Source organism: Hyla sarda, chromosome 3 (assembly GCF_029499605.1).
Source record: "Hyla sarda isolate aHylSar1 chromosome 3, aHylSar1.hap1, whole genome shotgun sequence".
Lineage (NCBI taxonomy): Eukaryota > Metazoa > Chordata > Amphibia > Anura > Hylidae > Hyla > Hyla sarda.
In genome coordinates this window covers 280,649,111-280,672,337 of record NC_079191.1, presented here as the reverse complement: position 1 = coordinate 280,672,337, position 23,227 = coordinate 280,649,111, and the positions used below count along the sequence as shown (strand labels likewise).

The 23,227-nt window shown below is 38.9% G+C and overlaps 1 long non-coding RNA gene across 1 annotated transcript in view; it reads left to right on the top strand.

The window, feature by feature from the left end:
* The window catches only part of LOC130362378 (uncharacterized), a 100,221-nt gene that overhangs the window by 27,761 nt on the left and 49,233 nt on the right, over positions 1–23,227 (top strand). The window contains exons 3-7 of the long non-coding RNA XR_008891385.1: positions 5,190–5,312; positions 13,435–13,773; positions 17,295–17,358; positions 17,637–17,833; positions 19,177–19,220. This is a non-coding gene — a long non-coding RNA (uncharacterized LOC130362378). The remainder of the gene's footprint in view (positions 1–5,189; positions 5,313–13,434; positions 13,774–17,294; positions 17,359–17,636; positions 17,834–19,176; positions 19,221–23,227) is intronic.

Sequence of the window (23,227 nt, the reverse complement as noted above, 5' to 3'; positions counted from 1 at the left end):
TGTTGAAGGCCGCAGTGGTCTTCAACCTGCGGACCTCCGGAGGTTTCAAAACTACAACTCCCAGCAAGCCCGGACAGCCGATGACTGCCCGGGCTTGCTGGGAGTTGTAGTTTTGAAACCTCTGGAGGTCCGCAGGTTGAAGACCACTGAGGGCGAATGATGAGAAGAGGATGATGAAGGGGGGGGGTGTGGGGATGATGAAGGGGGGTGGGGATGATGAAGGGGGGGGGGTGTGGGATGATTACAAGGGGATGATGAAGGGGGGATGTGTGGGATGATAAGGGGATGTGTGGGATGATGACAAGGGGATGATGAAGGGGGGATGTGTGGGATGATAAGGGGATGTGTGGGATGATGACAAGGGGATGATGAAGGGGGGATGTGTGGGATAAGGGGATGTGTGGGATGATGACAAGGGGATGATGAAGGGGGGATGTGTGGGATAAGGGGATGTGTGGGATGATGACAAGGGGATGATGAAGGGGGGATGTGTGGGATGATGACAAGGGGATGATGAAGGGGGGATGTGTGGGATGATAAGGGGATGTGTGGGATGATGACAAGGGGATGATGAAGGGGGGATGTGTGGGATGATGACAAGGGGATGATGAGGATGTTAATGACGGGTCTGGATGATGACAGGGGGGGATGAGGTATTTCCCACCCTAGGCTTATACTCGAGTCAATAACTTTTCCTGGGATTTTGGGTTGAAATTAGGGGTCTCGGCTTATACTCGGGTCGGCTTATACTCGAGTATATACGGTATGTGTTGGTTAGACTGCTCACTTAAGTTTATGTATTAGGCTTGGGGGTTTGCACTCACATTAGTTTATACTGGTGATACATTTTGCTATTTTATAAATTTAAAGAAAATCTGTCAGTTCTTCATTATCATCAGTGATCAGGTGTCAAGGAGGCGGGGCCATGTTGAGCTGCAGCATGCACACACCTTGTTACTGCTAAGGTGTGGAATATTTCAAAAATTATAAATAAGGAAAAAAATGTCCTGTTGTCTGCAGACCATTAGAACAATTTTCCGCTTATTCTGTATGCTAGGCACAATTACAAAACTATAATTTCTGAGGTCAGAGTGCCTGTATAGATAGTATTTTATTTTGCTGACAGCTATCATGGTTATCAAAATTCCACCTGGAGAACTGGGTGGCTAAATGGATTAATCACTGCCTTTTCACCTTTGAGACTAAAGTTGGATTTCAGCCCAGATATGAGTAACAGAAAATCATTCTGATCATTCGAGCGGGAAAGTACCAAAGTGAAATTAGTGTGTGGGTCTTGGCTCAGTCCCTTCAAAATGGGAGCACCAGATTACTATTCCAACTCTCACCTTGTGACACCTCCAGCCTTACCACACATTATTGTTTTTAAACCAGATTACCTCAAGACATTTAAGAGTATTGAAGTACATGACTGGATGGTGAGGGTGGCACACATGGTTTATAAATGCTTTGACTTCTTAATTAAATACTGCAGGACAATTTGAGACAATCTTCGAGATGAAAAAAAATCATCCTGTGAAAAAAAATTATTCAACTTTACATGAGGCAAATGCATTACAGTATACAAGGTATTACTATCTGTCATTATACATATATTTGTAATTAATATATGCTATTTGTTTGTTCATAAAGTTCATCGTGAATGGCAGAGGCATTGTTGCGGTGGTGGAATTATGTGTAAGTAAAATGTTTTTTTTTTTTTTTTATACACTCTGCCAGTTTCAACCTGTACAAAATTTTCTAAAAAGTTATACAACACATATAATCACAGAAGTCACAGAAGATGGACAGCACAGCCTTGCAACATAGGTATGAAAGCAACAAAGATATTTCTCCCAAACATATTTATATTTTGGCTCTGCAATAAATCCCATTTAAAGGGGTTCTCCGGTGCTTAGACATCTTATCCCCTATCCAAAGGATAGGGGATAAGATGCCTGATCGCGGGAGTCCCGCCGCTGGGGACCCCTGTGATCTTGCATGCGGCACCCCGTTTGTAATCAGTTCCCGGAGCGTGTTTGCTCCGGGTCTGATTACTGTCGATCACACGTAACATTAAAAACACTGACAGGTGACCGGAATACCATTTGTTCTCTTATTATAATAGCATCTGCTGGAAAAATAGGCAAGCGTAAGGATTTAAGTGACTTTGTCAAGGGATAAAATGTGAATGGGTAGATGAGTGGCATCTCCAAAATGTCAGGCCAAATGAGGATTTCCTGGTATGAAGGGGTCAGAGCAATTTAGGTAGAAGAAAGGGGACTTACACAACATGAGGCCGAAGATTTTTTCGCTATTTCTGATGGGTTTCTACTTTTTATTTATAATTCACATTTTGATGGACAGATCCTTGTTCTCACAATGATACTGGTGAAGTGAATCTTACTTGATTATGAAGCCTTATATAGGAAATACTGAGGATTATGGAGCATTACTGAACATTACTGATGATTGGAAGTACCAGTCTAGTCCTCACATCATGCTGCTCATGTCCTGATGACAAGATCTGAGACCTGAGTAGTGATGGAACCACATGGGACAGTGATTTCATTTCATCCAAACTTGTTGTATTGTAGTATGAGGAACATCTATCAGTCTATCTACTTCAGCCACCAGGGGTCTAAGGGCATTTGGACAGAAGAATATTATGTCTGTATTCATACAATTCAGGATGTGCCCACCACTTGACTCTCTGCATGTGCCAGGTCAGCCTGGTGATATGTTTACATGATCTTCCCTCTTCTTCCTGCTACCAAGATGAATGCTTGGACCTGCCAATTACTAGCTGCAATGATGTCCTGTCTTAAGTGGGAAGGTCCTGTTTCAAGTGCTCATCTCAGAAGCATTAAGAAAAGAGAAGATCAGGGTTTAGTCCTAGGCAAATGGGAGCTTCCGGGTAACCAGGGCTAGGTTAGAAGGTTTTTTTCTTTCTATCCCCCCCCCAAGCCAAGCACTATATTATTTTTTTCGTGGCTGGATAGCCCCTGATGTAACACCTGAAAGAGCAGCATGGAGCCCTAACACAAAACATGGCAGAAGGCTGAATCCTCTGCTTCCCCTCTTCATCAACTGCAGTCCTGATGATCTGGGGAAGCTCATCTCACCAATGATCTTACACACTCTCATTTCCCTTCTCTGACAATCGGTCTGTCTGAAGCTGAGTATGCTGATTCTCCTCTCACTCTCTCCTAACAAACTCCACTATCTACCTGCTTAACCCCTACTCTCACAGTCTATACTGTCTTTTCCCTGCCCCAATATTCCTCCTTAAAAGGAAAATGACTGCAGCTTCACAAGCAATACACGCAATGCACAATGTTATAGTGCGGCTGAAGTGGATTACAAATATGTATCCGCTCTCTTTATCCACGGTCTGGATCTGGAGATACCCATTGTATTAGCCATCATTGCCAATCTGGAAATGGCCGGCTTGTTCAATGGAGGTTGGACCCGGCATGCACCACATATCTGCCTCCATTACACTGCTATGCCTGCCCACCTCGTGATCAAATTAATGAAGGGGATGGCAGGCATAGGGGAACAGAGGGGAATGAGGTAGAGAAGCTGGGTATCTCCAAACCTGGACCACAGATCAGGGTAAATGATACCTTGTTTGTAATCCAGTTCACCCACATTACAACCCAGTGTATTGGGTTTAGTGCAAGTGAACCCACTGCTGTTTTTTCTTTAACCCCCACTCCCTGCACACTACTGCCTCTGTTAACCTACTTCACTTCCCCATAGCATTATACACTTCCATAAAAAGACTGTGCATTGACCCCTTCACTGCTACATTTGCCTCTATGTCATTAGAAACAGGAGGTTAAGCAGTATGTGGGAGATTTATCAAAACCTGTGCAGTGGAAGGGTGGTGCAGTTGCCCATAGCAACCAATCAGGTTGCTTCATTTATTTTTAAAGAAGCCTGTAAAAAATGAAAGAAGCGATCTGATTGGTTGCCATGGGCAACTGCACCACTTTTCCTTCACATAGGTTTTGATAAATTTCTCACTATGTGTATGTGTACTCAGGTTTATTCAGGTCGATACCTAGGGATTGGTTTATAGTATGATTAGAATAATATTGATATATTGAAGTTGCATTAGTAATTATTGTATGTACTGATATATTAAAATAATACTGTTAGTTAAAAAGCATATTCTACTATTAACACTGTCGGGAATCATTGCAGACATGCAGCATTGGGAAACAAAGGAGACATCAATATTAGGAGACAGGGAGGGAAACTAGAGAATCAGAGCTACATTTTAACAGTAGTAAAGGTACAACTCCTTACTCAAAATGTAAATCATCACAAGGAAATTTGATATATATACATATTCCTTTTATGGATAAAATAAATACTTGCAATTTAGTAGAACAGTTTGTAAAACAAAAAATGTGCGAAACACGCTGGAGTAATTTGGATTTCTCGCAGTAAGTTGTGATTAGTAGCCTGTGATTGCAATCACTAATTTCACTCCTTGAAGTCCAATGTATTTGTTAATGACAGGAAGGCTTTAATCAAAGAAAACAGCGTGTACAATGTACAGTAAAAGAATCTTCATCGTATGCATAAAACAAATGTATTCTAGTCTCAAGTGACCATCTAGTATCTAATCAAGAAAGATCTGCTCCCAGAAATTAGGTCATCAATATGTCTCTATGCAAAATGCTACTCGTGCATGCGTTGCTTCTGTTTAGAATTCGCTATCATCATGACTCAGCTGTGAGTGATCATATTACCGAAAATCAGAAAGAATCCATAATTCATTTGGAAAGGATGAAATAGTATGCAGCGTCTTCAGTTTACCCTGAGAAAACAATGTTAAACTGACACGCACAGCCAGAAACCGGCATCAAGAAAACTGTCAGAGGTGCATGTGAGGTTCTTTGTGCGCCAACATTAGAAATTTACACCAGCACGAAGCGGGCAAAGATTTTTCACTACATCTTTCACCTGTTTGTTTAAATTGTAATAAAATCTGTACATAAGGGCCACGCCCCATCAATCGCAGCCATGCCTCTAATGAGCCATGCCCTGCCCACTTGGCGAGCATGGCGCAGATCAGCCAAAAATCACAAATTCTTGCGCAAATGAGGACGCCAGGCATACTGTTCCAATGCTTACGGATCACTGCATTACTACTGATCTCCTCTTCCTAGATCCAGGAAGGAAATGCCTGCTCAGCTAAACACAGCAGCTGCCTGCCTCACAAAGGATCGTTGACGAAATGGAGGATTGGACATGATCGGACACCCACTGAGGATCAAAGTGACAATAGCAGGGGAATGGTGAGGTGATTTTTTAAACCTTTAACCCTTTGTTCTTTTCAGAAAAGATATATCCCCGTGGACATAGTATAGAAAGTTTTTATTATTACAGCTTCTTAAAACAAGACAATAATTTACTATAATTATGCAAGAAAAATGTAGGAAAGCCAGACAATCATAGAGGAAATCTGAATTTTCTGGACCCCAAATGCAAAATATTTAACAGGGCCTTAAACCACGATGCACCATTCATAGTATTGGCCTGCTCATAAAAGTTATAGGCTCAGGGCCTGGGTGCACCCCCTATAGTTATGCTGATGAGGAAACCATGTTTTTATTTTAATAAGTTATGCCAAGAAACCTCAATGAAAATCCTTTCATAGGTAAATTGGTGCCACCTTAAAATTACTCCAGCAAATTCAGTAGTTATAGTATATTATAGTATATATTATTATTGTATATAGTGATTTTTGAGGCCATTTGCTTTACTTGCACACAAATGTCATCTGTTTTTCCACAGTGGACTGACAATCTTTGTCCAGCTTACTGGATCCATTTTTACTATTTTAATAAAAAAATAATAACAATTAAATACACTGTGAAATAATATTATATTACTTATCAATGCATTAAATATCTTTGGCTACCAGGAGGCCTATTCCTTTCCCTTCCACACTGATCATCCTGACAGGAATAAAATGTCATGAACAATTTATTCTAGATAATGTATTCCCGGCCACAAGGTAAGTGTCAGTAATTAATATAAAGCTATTTAAAAGCTGTTGTTATAAAGCCCCTGCTGCTAAATCCAGGAGGAAAAAATGCACAGTCGAGTATGTTTAGTTTATTACAATGTCTTCTCAATGTCAACCACTCCATAGAGCAAATGTGTTTATAATAAGGATACAAATGATTATTTTTCTAAATACTGATTTTAAACATGCAATATTTCAACATAGCTTTACATGATATAGTTCATAAAATTACCAACAGGGATACATACTGCAATACTGGAGGGAGAGCTAGAGGAAAATGTATGAATCCATGAATAGGTAAATCCAAGGAAAGCCCATAGCTGCTACCGGTACTGCCTATAAGCAAAATAGAGCGCCATCTTGATGGGAGCACCGCTCTGCCTGCTGAAGGAAAGTTAGTAGCCAGCCAGCATCCAAAGCACCCACTCATCCGAATCACCCGCCCAGCACCCTCCAATCTGCATTCTTCAGCCAGTTGGAGAAGAGCAGTGCCAGTAAATACAAAAGAAAAAAAAAAATTACCCAAAGAGGAGGTTGTGACAGTGTGTCACCCCAGAATTCAGAAGATAACACAAAGAGGAGATTGTTACAGCGTGTCACCTCAGTAGAAAGGTAATTACATGAGGAGGAGGTTTGTTACAGTGTGTCACCCCAGTAGTAAGGAGATTACATGAGGATTGGGTTTGTTACAGTGTGTCACCCCAGTAGTAAGAAGATTACATGAGGATTGGGTTTGTTACAGTGTGTCACCCCAGTAGTAAGGGGATTTTATGATGAGGTTTGTTACACAGTGTAACCCGAGTATGAAGGTGGGGCGTGTCAAAGGATGGAGCCAATGGGCAGGGTAAAGGGTCAGCAAAATTAGCTTTCACTTCGGTGGCAAAAATCCTTGCACCAGACCTGTAAAGTATGTTTTCGGATCTGGATTTTTATGGGAAGAAATTAAACTTGGCCCGGACCACCACAGGTGCTGAAGACAGCTAGATCAATGGCTTTAAAGGTGTGCAGCCTCAAAAGTGGACATTTGTCTTGAGTTTGCGTGAAAAAACATTTCTGTTGACTGTTTTGTTGGATGGTTGGTAGTAAGCTGCCTGTATAGAGGGACGAATATTGTATAGTTAGCGCCTGAATAGCAAGAAGTATTTTGTATTTGTCTCGGACTTGTGCTGGAAAAATAAACACAGGGAAAGTCTTTTGACTGTTGCTGTTATTTGCCTGGCTCTACAGAGCTAATCTCCCCACACGTCAGTCATACTATCTGTATCTCCCTTTAATTCATTCACATTAACTTGTAGGCAGCGTGAAGATGAATCCTATTAATAAACCTGTGCATCATGCAAAAATGTATTTATTTTTATAATAGAATTTTTTACTTTTACTAGAATGTCTGGTTCTGTTATAAACTTATTGGTGTGTAAACTGCATTTGTTATCCAGATGCCGACAAGAATAACACAGGATCAGTAATTGTCCCATTGTACCCAGTGAAATCAACCGAAGCTATATCAGAAACTGAAAAATCTAGCAGCTTTGTAACATGTTCATTACATTGCTCCTGCTTTTACTTTATACAATGTGGAAAAATAGTCTACTGACTACGTACCGTCAACAAGCAGAGCTCCTGCTGCAAACAGACTGGGTTCACATATGTCCGGCATCCGGCATAGGTGAACTCAGCCTAAATCTAGACACAACTGATGCCACAATTGATGACAAGTTGTCATCAGTTGTATGGCATCTGGCATCCATTGTTTCTGCACAGCGGACAGGGGAACGTAGCAAGCTGAGTTCCCTTGTCCAGTGCCCTCTGGCGTGTCCAACCATCCAGCATCAAAATTGAGATGCTGGAAAATTGTGATCTGTCCCATTTAAATGATTGGCATGAATTCTAGCATCAGTTTCCCTCCAATGCACGCCGGAGGGAAACTACACCGGACGCCTGTTATATGTGAACCCAGCCTTACTCTGGCTTTCTTACTTCCCATTACAGCTTGTACATCTACAGAATTTTACCTTCTGGAGTCAAGGTACTCATAAAAACAAAAACACTTAGTTAGTTTTAAATAATTTATTAATACTACTACTATTACTAATAATAGCAATACTTTGTTCACATCTCTGCTTGAGCTTTCTGTTGCGGTTACTGTCAGGGTTTTCATCAGGTTCCATAGCAAGAATGCTATGTAGCAAGCAGCTCCTGCCACTCCTAGTGTTTAAACACAAAGAAAGCTGAATAGAACCCCAACAGACCCTATTAAGCTTCAGTAAGTAATATGATGGATCAGGGACAGTAGTAATATGAAAGCCAAGTTGGCAGCATAAAAAAGTAGTTTTTTTTTTTATATTCTTTAACACCTTAAGGACCAAGGGCATACCTTTACACCCTGGTCCCATTACCAGTGTTTGAGGCAAGCTCATGAGCGGAGAACACTTTAAACCTGGTGGGTCCCGACTGCTATCAGCAGACAGAACCAACAGTTAATGACTGCCATTACCCCTTTAGATGCAGCGATCAAAGTTGATTGCGGCATCTAAAATGAAAGTGAGACCACCCCGGCAGCTCAGCGGAGCTGATCGGGACCATTGCTGTAAAACGTGATCTCCCAATCAGCTGAGTGAATGGCAGGAGGGCCCTTACCTGCCTCCTTTTGAATGTGAGGAGGAAAAAGAAACGAAAGTGCAAAAATAAAAAAACTTGTGGTCCTTAAGGGGTAAATTGTTAGAAAATGTAATCTTCACCCCAGTCTGAGGTCCAAAGCACTTCATACTTAGCTCCATTCAGCTTTCCCTTAACCCTGATTAGTCTTTCGATTCAAGCCTTTCACATCCCCACGGCATGATGCTGACAACACTATGGGGGAGATTTATCAAAGGATTTAGACAGTTTTTTCTTGTCTAAATTTGTCGCACAGAAAGTCGCAGTCTAAATATGTGCGACTTTTCTGCGACTTTTGCTGTAGAGGATTTTTAGAACATAATGCATGCTAGTCTATTTTAGACTGAAATGCATTGAAAAATGCATTGGTGCTGAATTTATAAAAAGCAACTTTTCAGAGACAAGTCGCATAGGCTGAAAGTACGCCGAAATGTCAGACCATGTTGGAGCAGGTTTAAATATAGACTAAAGCATAGATCATGCAGTCTGTGCACAGAATTTATCAAGAGCCTTGCGCCATTTGATAAATTAGGCGCACAATAGACCAGACTAACCCTCTGTAGTTTGGTCTATATTGATGCGGGACATAGACAACTTTGATAAATATCCCCCATGCGTCTCTGTAGGGTCAGTATTGGGCAGGTGATGAGCAGTGCCTGGTTTTCTCAAGACATTCTCTTTTACTGGGGAGCAGCTTTTCTTTTCCCCTCTGCTATAAAGCCCAGATTTGTAGAGTGCTGCAGTGATGTATGACCTTCCAGAGCTCAGCCAGAGTGACCATTGGTTTTTGGTCAAGTCTCTCAGCAAGGTCCCTCTCCCCTAATTACTTAGTTCAGTGGTGCGACCAGCTCAAGGAAGAGTCCTGGTAATTCCAAACATCTCCTATTTAAGAATTATAAAGGCCATGTGGTCTTGGGAACTTTCAGCATAACAAACACATTTTTGCACCCTTTTTCATATCTATGCCTCCAGATCATCCTGTCTCTAAGCTCTTACATGTCCATGCAAAATGTTAGTTTTTTTCATTTTAATATATTTGCCAAAAGTTCTAAAATTTTATTTTTCCTTTGTGCTTATGGTGTATTGAGGGGGATTTTAGGACAAGGGTCTGACAAGTTTCCAAATGCAGTGTACAAGTAAAACTCAAACCAGGTTGTTCACATATATTTCAAATATAAAGTAGCGAGATAGATATAAACTGTTCTTAATCCAACCTATAAATAAACATATTATTACAAAGAAATATATGTATCATACAATGTTAGTTTTTCTTCCAGTTTACTATTGCTGTCATGTACTGTGCACTCAATTATGCAACTTCCAGAGCTCTATTTACCATGACCTGTCATTAAGCCATAATCTTTTCCTTATTCCATTATTACTTTGTGTCATACTTGTCAGCCTCGAAATATGTATTTACTTGTGATAAAAATCATCAGCACATTTTAAGAGACCTCCAGACCTGTCCACATTCCTTTTAATGAATGTGCCAGCTCAGCAAAGCAAAGTGACTTAGTAACCTTGTCATCAGCTTTGTGATCCCACCGGAGAGACATAATTGCACACATAAGACCTTGTTCCCTCAGTATTTTACTTAACCCTTTAAGGACAGGCGCTGTAAATGTACGGCACTGCATAGCACCTCTTAGCGCACAGCGCCATACATTTACGGCACGGCTGTGATGCAAGCGCAGGAGCTGCGCTCGCTTCATTCCCGGCGGGTCCCGGTGGCTGTCAGCAGCCGCGGACCCACCGGTAATGGTGGACATCAGCAATCGTGCTGATGTCTGCCATTAACCCCTCAGGTGCTGTGATCAATGCAGATCAAGGCATCTGCGGCAGTGCGGCACTTATAATGGCTGATCTGGTCGCCTGCGGCACTGCTGCGGGGATCAGACCAGGCAAGATGGCGGACAGAGGTCCCCTCACCTGTCTCTGTCCTTCTCCCGGGGTCTTCTGCACTGATCTGCCTTCCAGCAGACCAGAGCAGAAGATCACCAATAATAGCGATCAGTGCTATCCCTTATGTATAGCACTGAACAGTATTAGCAATCTAATGATTGCTATAAATAGTCCTCTATGGAGACTAAATAAGTGTAAAATAAATGTACAAAAAAGTTTAAATTTTTTTTTTAAATGTGAAAAATCCCCTCCCCAATAAAGTTTTAAATCACCCTTTTTCCCCATGTTAATACATAAAAGCGTAAAAAAAAAAGATAAATCATAAACATATTTGGTATTGTTGCGTGTGTAAATGTCCGAACTATAAAATTATAATGTTAATGATCTCCTACGGCGAGCGGCGTAAACGTAAAAAAAAAAAGTCAAAAATTTCAGCTTTTTTGTCACATCAAACTGCAAAAAAATGTAATAAAAAGCGATCAAACAGTCACATATATGCAAAACAAATCTCGTACCAAAAAAACTACAGATCATGGCGCAAGAAATGAGCCCTCACACATCCCTGAATATGGAAAAATAAGGTTAAAGGTGAAGGTGAAATAATAGTTAGAGGTGGTCAAAATAGGGCAATTTTAAACATACTGATTTTGTAAAAAAAAAAAGTTTTTTTAAAAGCAGTACAAAAATAGAAATGTATGTAACCATGGGTATCATTTTAATTGTATTGACCAAGAGAATAAAGAAAACATGAATTTTTTACCGTAAAGTGTACAGTGGCAAAAATGAAACCCCCCCCAAAATTTGAAATTTTTTTTGGGGGGTTTACCTTTACATTTTATAAAATAATATTGGCTGCTTCCTTAAGGTGAAAATGGGCTGTGTCCTTAAGGGGTTAAAACTACAAGGCAATGCAAGCATGTTACCAGGAAGATGCTCCTTGTCTACATGCTGGGTCTATTATTTTTAAATGGGTTCTGTTCCTTATGAAATTGAAAGTATAATTGGGAAATTATTGTTCATTTAGCCCCTTAAGGACCTAGTGTTTTTCCATTTTTGTATTTTTTTCCTCCTTACATTTTCCTCCTTACATTTTAAAAATCAAAACCCTTTCAATTTTGCACCTAAAAATCCATATGATGGCTTATTTTGCGCCACCAATTCTACTTTGCAGTGACATCAGTCATTTTACCCAAAAATCTACGGCGAAAAAAAAATCATTGTGCGACAAAATTGAAGAAAAACCACAATTTAGTAAATTTTTTGGGCTTTCGTTTCTATGCAGTAAATTTTTCTGTAAAAATGACACCTTTTCTTTATTCTGTAGGTCCATAAAGTTAAAATGATCCCCTACTTATATAGGTTTGATTTTGTCATACTTATGGAAAAGAAAAATCATAACTACATATGCGAAAATGAATACGTTTAAAAATGTCATCTTCTGACCTCTATAACTTTTATGTGTACGGGGCGGTATGAGGGCTCATTTTTTGCGCCGTGGTCTAAATTTTTTAGTGGTACCATTTTTGTATTGATTGGAGCTTTTTATTCACTTTTTTAATTATATAGAAAATGACCAAAAATACGCTATTTTGGACTTTGGAATTTATTTTTGCGCATGTGCCATTGAACGTGCGGTTTAATTAATGATATATTTTTATAGTTCGGACATTTATGTACGTGGCGATACCACATATGTTTATTTTTATTATGGTCACATATTTTTATATGAAATTTGAGAAAAGGGGGGTGATTTAAACTTTTATTAAGGAAGGGGTTAATGGGTGTTTTTTTTAAACTTTTTATTCAACTTTTTTGTTTACACTTTTAGTGCCCTTAGGGAACTATTAGAAGTAATCATTAGATTCCTCATACAGATCAATGTGGTTTCATAGAACCACATTGATCTGTGTGCTCTGCGCTCGATTGATAAAGCCTGGCCCTGCCTGGAAAAATTAAACTTATAAAAAGTTCAAAGAAAAAGACACAATTCCATGAAGTTCAACCTATAATCCCACAGCCTTAATCCAAAGGAAGGCAAAGGGGAAAAAAAACCTCAGAGGTGAGAGAGAATTGATTTATATTAGGGATTAAAGATTCCCCAAATATATCAATCACAATAAATCCCTGGATCAATGCCCCACATCCAGCAATTCAGTACCTATAATTTATGATAATGTAATACAAATTATTGTTTTAGTCCTCAAATACTGAGATAGCCTTAGTCTAAAATGAAAAAGCACTGCAAAGTAGCCACAATAGCAAATGATTTTAGTAGCAGAGACACTGAATTTCTGCTGACTGAAGAATGTAGCCTTGTTTTCAACCGTTCATGAAACTATATATTATGTAATATACTCACCTGTCCACATTCTTCGTACGGTGGCTGTCACAGTGAAGCCTATCAGATCTGTATCTTCATCTATGTCAACTATTGTATCTTGTATACTACCTGATGCATGGATTATTATCTCAAGCTATTGTCTGACTAATATAGAAAGATTCCCGCAATACTATTCATCCAATGGCTTCTTACATATATGCGGAGCACAGGAAGAGTCCCCTGGACCCAAGGGAAGGTATATGCCATGAATATGAAGAAAAACTTCCAGCTCCAATAAAATGTTATTGTTTTATGATTGTTAAAACTCCATCACCATTGAGATCCGACACATTTTGACCTAAATCCTTAGTTATGGCTAAAAATTAGCCCTGGCCCTGTGCTAGGGCATTACAAATTATTAATGTTTCCCCTAGTGTAACTTAAACATATATAATGCTTAAATATGAATATGTGTACCATACCTGATCATAGCTTCTTTCTAATCTTATAGGTATCTGCCTTTTCTGTTTATTGGAAAATATTTTGAAGGAAAACTGAAATTTTGGTAACGTTGAAGAACTCACAGATCAGTGTGAACTAATATGAAGCAAAAAGGCCACATACGGCCTATAGCAGAAGAAAACAACAAAGGAGACGTGTTATCGGTAGAGGCTCATAGTACCAGTAGTTGTGGATAACAGATAGTCTGCACTCAGGGAAGAAAGGAGACCAATGAGGCGTACAGGACATGTCAGGACTGAAATAAAAAAAGTAATGAAGAGAACAACAATCCCCAGGATATTGTTAAAATTTTGAAAGATCAACAGCAAAGAAAAAAGACAATTGCATGGTAATTTTAACTAAAAATAGAGAAGGAAACATGGGTGTGTATCAGATAGAGGTGCCTCATAGCATTGGACTTGCACAGTTCAAGGCTTGTTCTGGTTGGAACAAATTGTGTAGAAATACATTAAGAATCCCCATCCACAAGCTCACATCCAAGTTATCTTCCTCATCAATCAGATAACCTTTATTTATGCCTGCAGGCTGCGCAGCGCTGGCTCGTGCTGAGTAAAATTTCCTTTCAGTGAATTTATTAACCCGAGATGTAATTTAATCAGAGATTTCAATTTAACAGAAGCAAATCAGATTTACCATCATCATTTAAACAATAACGTTGCTTTTTTTAGGGATGCAGGGCTTCAGAGTTTTCTTCTTTTAAATAAAGTTATGGCAAGTGCCAACCTAGCTAGATGGAGCCTTGGAGTACTATAAAATGTGCCATCTATTCCTAACATACAAACAAAAATCAATTTTCTATTAGTTCAAATCCTGCCATGCATACCAGGGAGATTACATATACACACTCAAATGGATTGTTGTCAGGTCACTAACTCCCTGTCACCCACGCAGAATAAACCTTCAGATGGAAGACATAGCAATAAATTTAGGTTTGAATTTTTATTGAAAATCACAATTTTTCCATATCCTAGAACAGTATGATAGCATTCTGTCATATTTTATAACTATAATGCCAAAGGAGCTACAAGGTCGTATAGTGTCTTTTTGGTCTCTTTTGTACATAAATCTGTTACTAAATATAACTCACACAGTTTTTCCTTATTGATCTCTACATAATATGGTTCATGCCTTGATGTGTATTGACAGGTATAATCTTACCCTTGCTCACTGTTCAAAAACTTGTCCGGGTCCATTATATGACCTCTTTTTAAAGTAAACCTGTCATTTAGGGTAACTTGACAAGATAGGCAGTATGCATGAGGAGTAACATGAATTACTGTTTATTATATCATTTTTTAACCATGTCATTGAACAAACTACTGTTACAAAAGTGTTTCAGAAACTTCCTGGGATATTTCCAATTAGGCATTTTATTAGTGTTCTGCCTAGCCCTTATAAGGTGGAGTGTGACCCTCTTATCTATCATGAATTATCCAATGGTGCACTCTTTTTTACATACCATTTTTCACAAGTTTTCCCCTCTACGGAGTTCATTTCTAGCTGGGGAGGACTGGCACACTCTGAGAGCACACTGTCAGTAGCAGCAGTATGAAAGACATTATAGAGTATAGCTGAGCAATCTAAGCTGTGGCTGTGATATAAAATAACACTCACTACAAGATGATATACCATTTTCCTGTCTATCTATGTCCCTTTCCAGTCACCCTCCCCTTCTCACATATCCAGTCTCTATAGAATTCAGTGGGCAGCTATAACCTGATACTTCAATGTGCTGATCCATCTCAATACAGATTCAGGGTGTATTCACATATACAGTATCCAGCACATATTTGATGCGCAGGAATTAAAGCTTCAGATTTTATGCTGCAGAGTTCAATGTAAACTAAATGACTGAACACAGCTTTAAATCTGCAGCTTCAAATCAACCCTGCACATGAAATGTGTGCAAGTTACTGTATTTCTGAATAGACCCTTAACAGTCTTGTGGTTGGGGGAGATGATAAGTGGAGGAGAAGACATCTTACATAATCACTCCCTTCACAAAGATGATTCAATGTTTGCATAAAATGTGTCAGGAGAACCTTAGGTCCATTGGTACTGGAATGTGTACCAGTAGGCAAAAGTTGCAATGAAAGAGCTGTTGTATGTTTGTATGACATAGATTACACCCAGTATACTGATTATAATTTTTTCATGGGGGATTAAATACTAAAGTTTGCTGCTAGACTTTCTTTAGCTTCTCTTGAAAAAGAAAATAATAGATGAATCAATCTTGGAGCTGCTCATCTCCTTAGGCTTCAGATCAACTTGGACAAATGCTAAGGTATTAGAACTCAAGGGAAGCCCAGAAAAATAGAGATGCTCCATTATGTGGAACCTTTGGTTGTTCATCTGAATGTGTAAAACAGATTGCCAAAAGGGTATAGGCTTGTGAACCTCGAAATAAATCAAAATAGGTTTCTGCCTGAAGAGGTTTGTGAACCTTAAAACCTATTGCGATGGACTTCTGTCTGAAGAAGAGATTTGTGAATCTCCAGACACATCACAGTGATGTTTGGCTGAATTTACAGATCTCTTATACCCAATAAAACATTTTGGATTTTATTAAAGCACAGTTTTGCACAGTTTTCCAAACAACCGAATGTAGCACTTTGTTCTTCTCTTTATCTCTGATCAGTGGCTCAGGGCTAGTTCTCAAAGAGTATTTCTGAAATGACATCCATTCAAGACACACAAACGGCATTTGGTTATGCTCACCTAGTACCTAATAGGCACAACTCTATAGTCCATGTGTATGAAGCCTGAAGGGTAGTTACTTCTTTCTCTACAGCCTGTAATGACTATAAATTTTGTCATCTAATTTAATCCAAACAACAGAAAGATATAGATTACGGGGCTTGAGTATAGCTAAAGAATAAAATAATTGAAGAAGAAGATCCATTCTTTAAGTAGCTTTGACTTTTTTTTTTTTACATGCCCATGAGTTGCGCTGACTGCTTCCACAGTACTACACCACCAAACCCTTCATCTTTCTTTTAAGTAGCAACAAGTAATGCTGTATTTCCTCTATGGTGGTACTACAGTAGAAGGGAACAAATGATGTGGCCATGCATCTTCAAAGGCTGACAAGCACACACTCGAATGGCTGAGCATGCATGTGTTCTAAGTGAATAGACTGAAATAAGCTTCTAGCATACACCTTTCACAGTGGCATATCTCTCTTGAGAACTCAAAGATAATGCATTTAAATAAAACATGCTCGATCCTGCTTTACCTCATCATGACCTGTCAGTAGAATATCTAAGAACCCCCATGCACTGGTCCATGCTGGCAGTACCTACAGAAATGAATCGATTCAGCAGATTTTACTCTTTCATGTTTGATGTATATGGACATCTTTACTATTAGGTTTGCACACAGATTACCACCATAATCGCAGTAGACCTAGCCATGGGATTCCGTGATTAGCCTATTTTTGGAGAACTCTGCTTAAGACAGATGTTGTCCAAAGTGCATCATTTCTTTTACCATGCATATAAATATATAATATGTTGTAAGACATCCTTGTATTTACATACATTATTTTATTGCTTGTACTTTCATTGACCAGTCTTGCAAAAGTTGCAAAGAAGGGAAGACATAGGAGATACCGTAGTCAACTAACCATATGTTTGTTAAATGAACCATAATATGTATATATTAATATTTCACACATATTTCATCTCTTATTTAGACCAGATCGACATTCTGTTTTTTTATATATATATATATATATATATATATATATATATATATATATATAGTTGAAAGGTACTGTTTTTACTTTGTTGGGCAAATATACCCTTACAACATAATTCAGGTTCATTTTTCTTTCCTATTTAACAACAGGATCAGGATGGACCCTTAAAGTCAATAGCAACATGATATACACCGATTGCATACTGTTTTAAAGGTACCTTTTTTTCTAAATTTTGAAATAAAAAAAGTTACCATGCAGCGGAATGCAAAAAGATGGTGTGAACAGGGCCTTGTCTAGTTTTGTGGACTTTTTTTAATCAAGAATAGATAGTAGTGGATTAAGCACAGCATTGCAAACCAATTTATTAGGGTCATGAACACATAGCGGACTTTGATTTATGTCTCTTTCCCCCATAATGTGTTCCTTTATAATGTAACTTCTCTCCCAGCAAAATAATGTCTTCTCTTAAAGATATTTTCTTTCCAAAATAGAAAAATGAAAACATGAAAACCTCCCTCCGAGGAATCAACTCAATTTCCTAGTGACAGACAGTGCTGGAAGATGATATTCAACTTAGTGCACTAAATAACTAATGAAAGAAATATGATGACAACCTGCACATAATATACTTATACATTTCATGACAAAGATCTCAAAGTCTTGTTCGGACTGCAAACTTATAAAATCGGTAAGACTATCTTTTATATTTAGAAACAGTTTGATGTTTTACGGGTATAAAAAGCATCATGTTCTCCCCTTGAGAGGCTTAAGTTTGTTTATTGTCTGTAATTCTCCACTTGCTGCGTGGAGTGTAAACTTATTAAGTTAAGACTATTTCCTGTGAGGCTGGTGCCTTCTTATAAACTTATCCACTATCTACAAGATAGGGAATACCTAGCTGATCGCAGAGTGCCCCCCCTGCGACCTTGAGAACAGGGACCACTGTCCTGCTTTAGAATGGAGTAGCAGGAGGTGCATGCACGTCACTGCTCTATTTATCCTGTATGCGAACTGAACAGCTGAACACTGGACTCATAGGTGGACATTTATCAATGGGTTTAGTCAGGTTTTCTTTACTATAATTGTCGCAAAATTGTCGCAACTGCGACTACGTGTGTTTTCGTGCGACAATTTGCATGAAGAACAAGAAAAGCAAGAAAATTCAAACTTGCTTACGTAGTAAATTTTTCAAAATGGATTTGCTTTAGTCGGGTATTTATCAACTGCTACAGTCGCAACTGCGCAAAAAAAGTTGCAACAAGGTTAAAAATTGACTAAATTTACTCCAGCTCAAACATGGAGCAGAAAAAGCTACTACCAAAGTAAAATAGGAAAAATTGCTTACGTGAAAGAAAATTATCAACAGGCTGAAACCAGTTGATAAATAAGTCACACATAAGCAATAAAAAAGTAATGAAAAAATTACTAAAAGAAAGAATACATAAGCAAACATTGATAAATGTCCCTCATTGTGAATTCATGGAGCTGTTGGACCCAGCGATTGGCTGTGGAAACTTTAGACAATGGCAAAACTCCTTTGACTCTAAGAGCATTGGGGTATTTGATAGTTGTGAATGTGTCCTGTTCTACACTCAATGGGCCTCATTTACTAAGAGTGTCGGGTTTTTACTAGTGGGAAAAGTTGTTCCAGACATGCAGGATTCCTCCCTATTTAGTATTAGGAAAAGTCGGGCACATTTTCTGACCAGCTTTTTCTAGGTGGATATTTCCAGCCATTTACCCACAGGATTTTCTGTGAATTCCATAGTAAATCGGTCGGGTTGTGAAACCTCGCCCCTTTTTGGCATACCACGCCCCCTTTGTGACAGACCATGCCCCTTTTTCGGCTTTTCACAGTGCAGTGTCGGGTTTGTTGGATTTTCCAGGTGCACACTGGCGCAGACTGGTGCAGACATGTCTCATACACTCTGCGCCAAAATAACCAGAAAAAAACTGTTCAGTTTCAGCTCAGTAAATGAGGCCCAATGACTTTAATTTGTATGTTTTATTTCAGTTTTGTTTTACTTTCAGGATTCTTCTCAATAATATAGACACAAAAGTTCCCATACAGTAAGGTAAGACACCATATATATTGTAAGCATTATAAGTGAAGAAGATCCCATCTTCTTTTTATAACAAGATTATAAATTATCCTCCCAATTCAGTCTGATGCCCTTTTTCCTCCTGCCTCAGGGCATAACACACTACTTTCTAACATATTGCCTTATGAATCTCCTTCAAGTACCCAATTATCTGGCTGTACCAAGCTTGTCATTACTAAGACAGCTGTGTGCTGCATGCTGTACATGCTGAGAGGTGAAAAGATTGTACACCAGGATCCTCTTATTCTGTCTTCCATTTCCATTACAAAGGGAACAGGGGAAAAGGGATAAGAGGCGAGAAGTTGGAAAGGGGCAGTTGACTAAGTTAAAGCAGCTGCAGCTCGGAAAATAAAGTGAAATGTAAAAAATGTCAGCCATGGCCTTTATGCATTCTCCACTCTGAATACTCTTGACTCCTTATTGGATATCTGTAAACAAAAGGTGTAGAGCATCTACCGAGGTTGCTCAAGTAATTTCTTCCTTATAAAAGAAATCAGCCATTGACATTAATGAACATTCTCTTCAGAGCTTTACACAAACGCAAACTTTAGAGATAAGAAAAAACAAACAAAAAACAGATACAATACGTGCGTTATACTTATAAATGTCTTCTTCAATTTACAAATATTCCAGAAGATTACATATACTGAAAACACATTTTAACATGTGTCATTAGATGCTGCGTTTTTTCCACCATAGCAGACATCCGAACCTTAAGAAGAAGGTTCCGCATCAGATTTTGCTATGGTAATATCTGTATAAGATAAAACACGCTGCTGACATTCATCTACTGCTTCTGAATTCACTTATCTTTACTTAAGTAAAGATCTCCTTAAATTAATCAAAAACAGATACTGTTGCATACTCTTTCGGAGGCTTTAAAAAAAAATATTTTCTATAGATGATTATGGGCAGCCATCTTGCCCAATTTGCTGTTAACAGCATTAAGAGAATTGCTTTACATCAGTCATATGGGCCATAGGAACCTGTATTGACTTCTATATTGGAATTTTAGGCATGCTCTGTGCAGAAGTCAATGTGCAAGGAGGAGAAGGAGAGGTGTTGTGATCATCACCTATTGTGAATGACCTAATCTCATCTTATCTATCTACTGGTATAATAGCTTTTATTCAAATACTGACTTTAACCCCTTAAGGACATGCACCGCACTGTACAGAAGCTGCGTTCGCTTCATTTGCGGTGGCTCCAGGCGGCTGTCAGCAGATTCCGTGATCAATACAGATCATAGCATCTGCAGCAGTGCAGCATTTAAAATGACTGATCTGATCGCTCGCGGCACTGTCGCGGGGATCAGATCAGCCAAGATGGGGGGCGGAGGTCTCCTTGCCTGCCTCCGTACGTGTCCCGGGGTCGTCTGCACTGATCTGCCTTCCAGCAGACCAGAGCAGAAGATTGCCGATAATACTGCTCAGTGCTATGCCCCATGCATTGCACTGAACAGTATTAGCAATCTGATGATTGCTCTAAATAGTCCCCTATGGGAACTAAAAAAGCGTAACATAAATGTAAAAAAAAGTTTTTTTTTTAAGTGAAAAAAATGTGAAAAAGCCCATCCCCCAATAAAGTTTTAAATCACCCCTTTTCCCCATATTAATACAAAAAAGTGTAAAAAATGGTAAATAATAAACATATTTGGTATTGTCACGTGCATAAATGTCCGAACTATAAAAATATAATGTTAATGATCCCCTATGGCTAAAAAAAAATTCTACTTTTTTGTCACATCAAACGGCAACAAAAAAAAAAGCCATCAAAAAATCACATAAACGCAAAAGTGGTACTAAAACAAACTAAAGATAATGGCGCAAAAAAAATAAGCCCTCACACATCCCTGAATACAGAAAAATAAAGAAGATAGAGGTGGTCAAAATAGGGCAATTTTAAACGTACTGATTTTGTAAAAAAGAAATAAGTTTGAGATTTTTTAAAAACAGTACAATGATAGAAATGTATGTAATCATGGGTATCATTTTAATCGTGTTGACCCAGAAAATAAAGAAAACATGTCATTTTTACCGTAAAGTGTACAGTATGAAAAAGAAATCCCCCCAAATTTGCAAAATTATGATTTCCGTTTATATTTCCTTGCCCCAAATTTTTTTTTCGGGTTTACTATACATTTGAGTGTAAAATGAGTGATGTAATTACAAAGTACAACTGGTTACGCAAAAAAACAAGCCCTCATATGGATCTGTGAATGGATTTTAGAAGGCGAGGAGGAAAAAACAAAAACGATAAAATAAAATTGTCTGTGTCCTTAAGGTCAAAATAGGCTGTGTCCTTAAGGGGTTAATGATAGATGACTGCTGAAACATGATTACTACAGAACAGGAAATGCCAGTTTAGGATTAGCGGCCAGAGTAAAAACTGCATGATTTAAGGATTATTTTTCAATGTGAAATAAAAAAATTGCCTTGAAAAAATATGTTTAACATAAGCCTGATTTAGGGTATGTTTACAGTAAGGAATATACACAAAGAATTGTGTGGACAAATTCCATGCCAATTCCACCTTGAATAAAAGTTCCATTGACTTAAATGTTTTTTTTACCACTCTATTTACACTGAGGAGTTTCAGAATTTCATACGAGGAATTATATTCTACCAGAAGATAGAACATGTGTATTCTTCTGACGGAATCTACAAGTAAAAGCCCAAAAAAGGATTTGATATTTCAAGTGGTAAAACCGCACGGACCTTCAACGTCACCATTGATGGGAATGCAATGTGTATGTAATTCTGCCAAAAGAAGCAACAGGTTAATTTTTTGGGGTGGATCAATTTCAGCAGCAGAATTCTCCGCCACAGAAATTCTGCAGTGTAAATGGATCCGTGGAAGGCTCATTCACAACAATGTTATCGCTCATACAGCATATTAATGCAGAAAAAGATAGAGCAGAGCTTCCTCTAAAGGCAGTATGTCTGTGGAGGAGTGAGGCCAACGACAGAGGTTGCACCAATCAGATGTGTTCTTAGGATGTGCGTGCATACGACTACATTTACCATCCCTCCTTCCACTAGTGATCATTTAACACACCTACCTCCATACTTCTGAATGCCTTTTCCAACACTTGTGAGACAACGCACAGCCCACAGGAGTTGTCATAGCCCCTCTGTGCGCAACTGAAGCGCGGACACCGGCTCCACATCTACAGTATTCTCCCTCTATCCAGCAACATCCTAGATTCATATTCAATTGGATACACACTTACCTAATACAGCACATGTGCCCATAGGAGTTGTCAGAGCCCCTGCTGTGCATAATCCAAGCACAGTGGTCTCGGCTCCCCGCCGGTAACATCCTTCTTCCACCCAGCATCACCACTGTGCATTACCTAAGTGCAGTGATGCCGGCTTTATGCCCGCAGCATCCTTCCTATGTCCAGCATCATATACTGATGCATATCCACCTCTTTGTCTAAATTCTAATCATCAGATTTCATTCCATGCATATCCAGTACTATACGGACTTTCCATTGACAAATGCCGCCGTTTACATCTCTGCCATGCGCTAATTTTATGTTATAAACACATTTTTTCTGTGCAAGATACATCTCAGCTGACCATTATCTAAAACATATTTATACACATCCTCTCATGCAGAACCCTTGCTGACAAGTTTTTTCATATATAAATATGTACTGAAATCTTTTTATGTGATGTCATTCTGACAGGTGTGATATGCACGTCACCAATGTGCGCAGTTCACATGGGGCGGTCCTGCACCTGACCCCTTCACGGGCTTTTACTGTTTTAAATAGAACCTGCTTGTTCATGTAAGTTAGAAGCCACTGTTCATTGAGAAAGAGGCAGCAGCCTCAAAACGCGTCTGAATTGGCTAATAAAGAACCTATATCCATTACTGGATGAACGTATATCAATTAATGGATGCCTGTTTGTTCCTGTAGCATGCGCCTGAAACCCGTTTTTTTTTTTCCTGCCTTCTAAATGGTTCACACA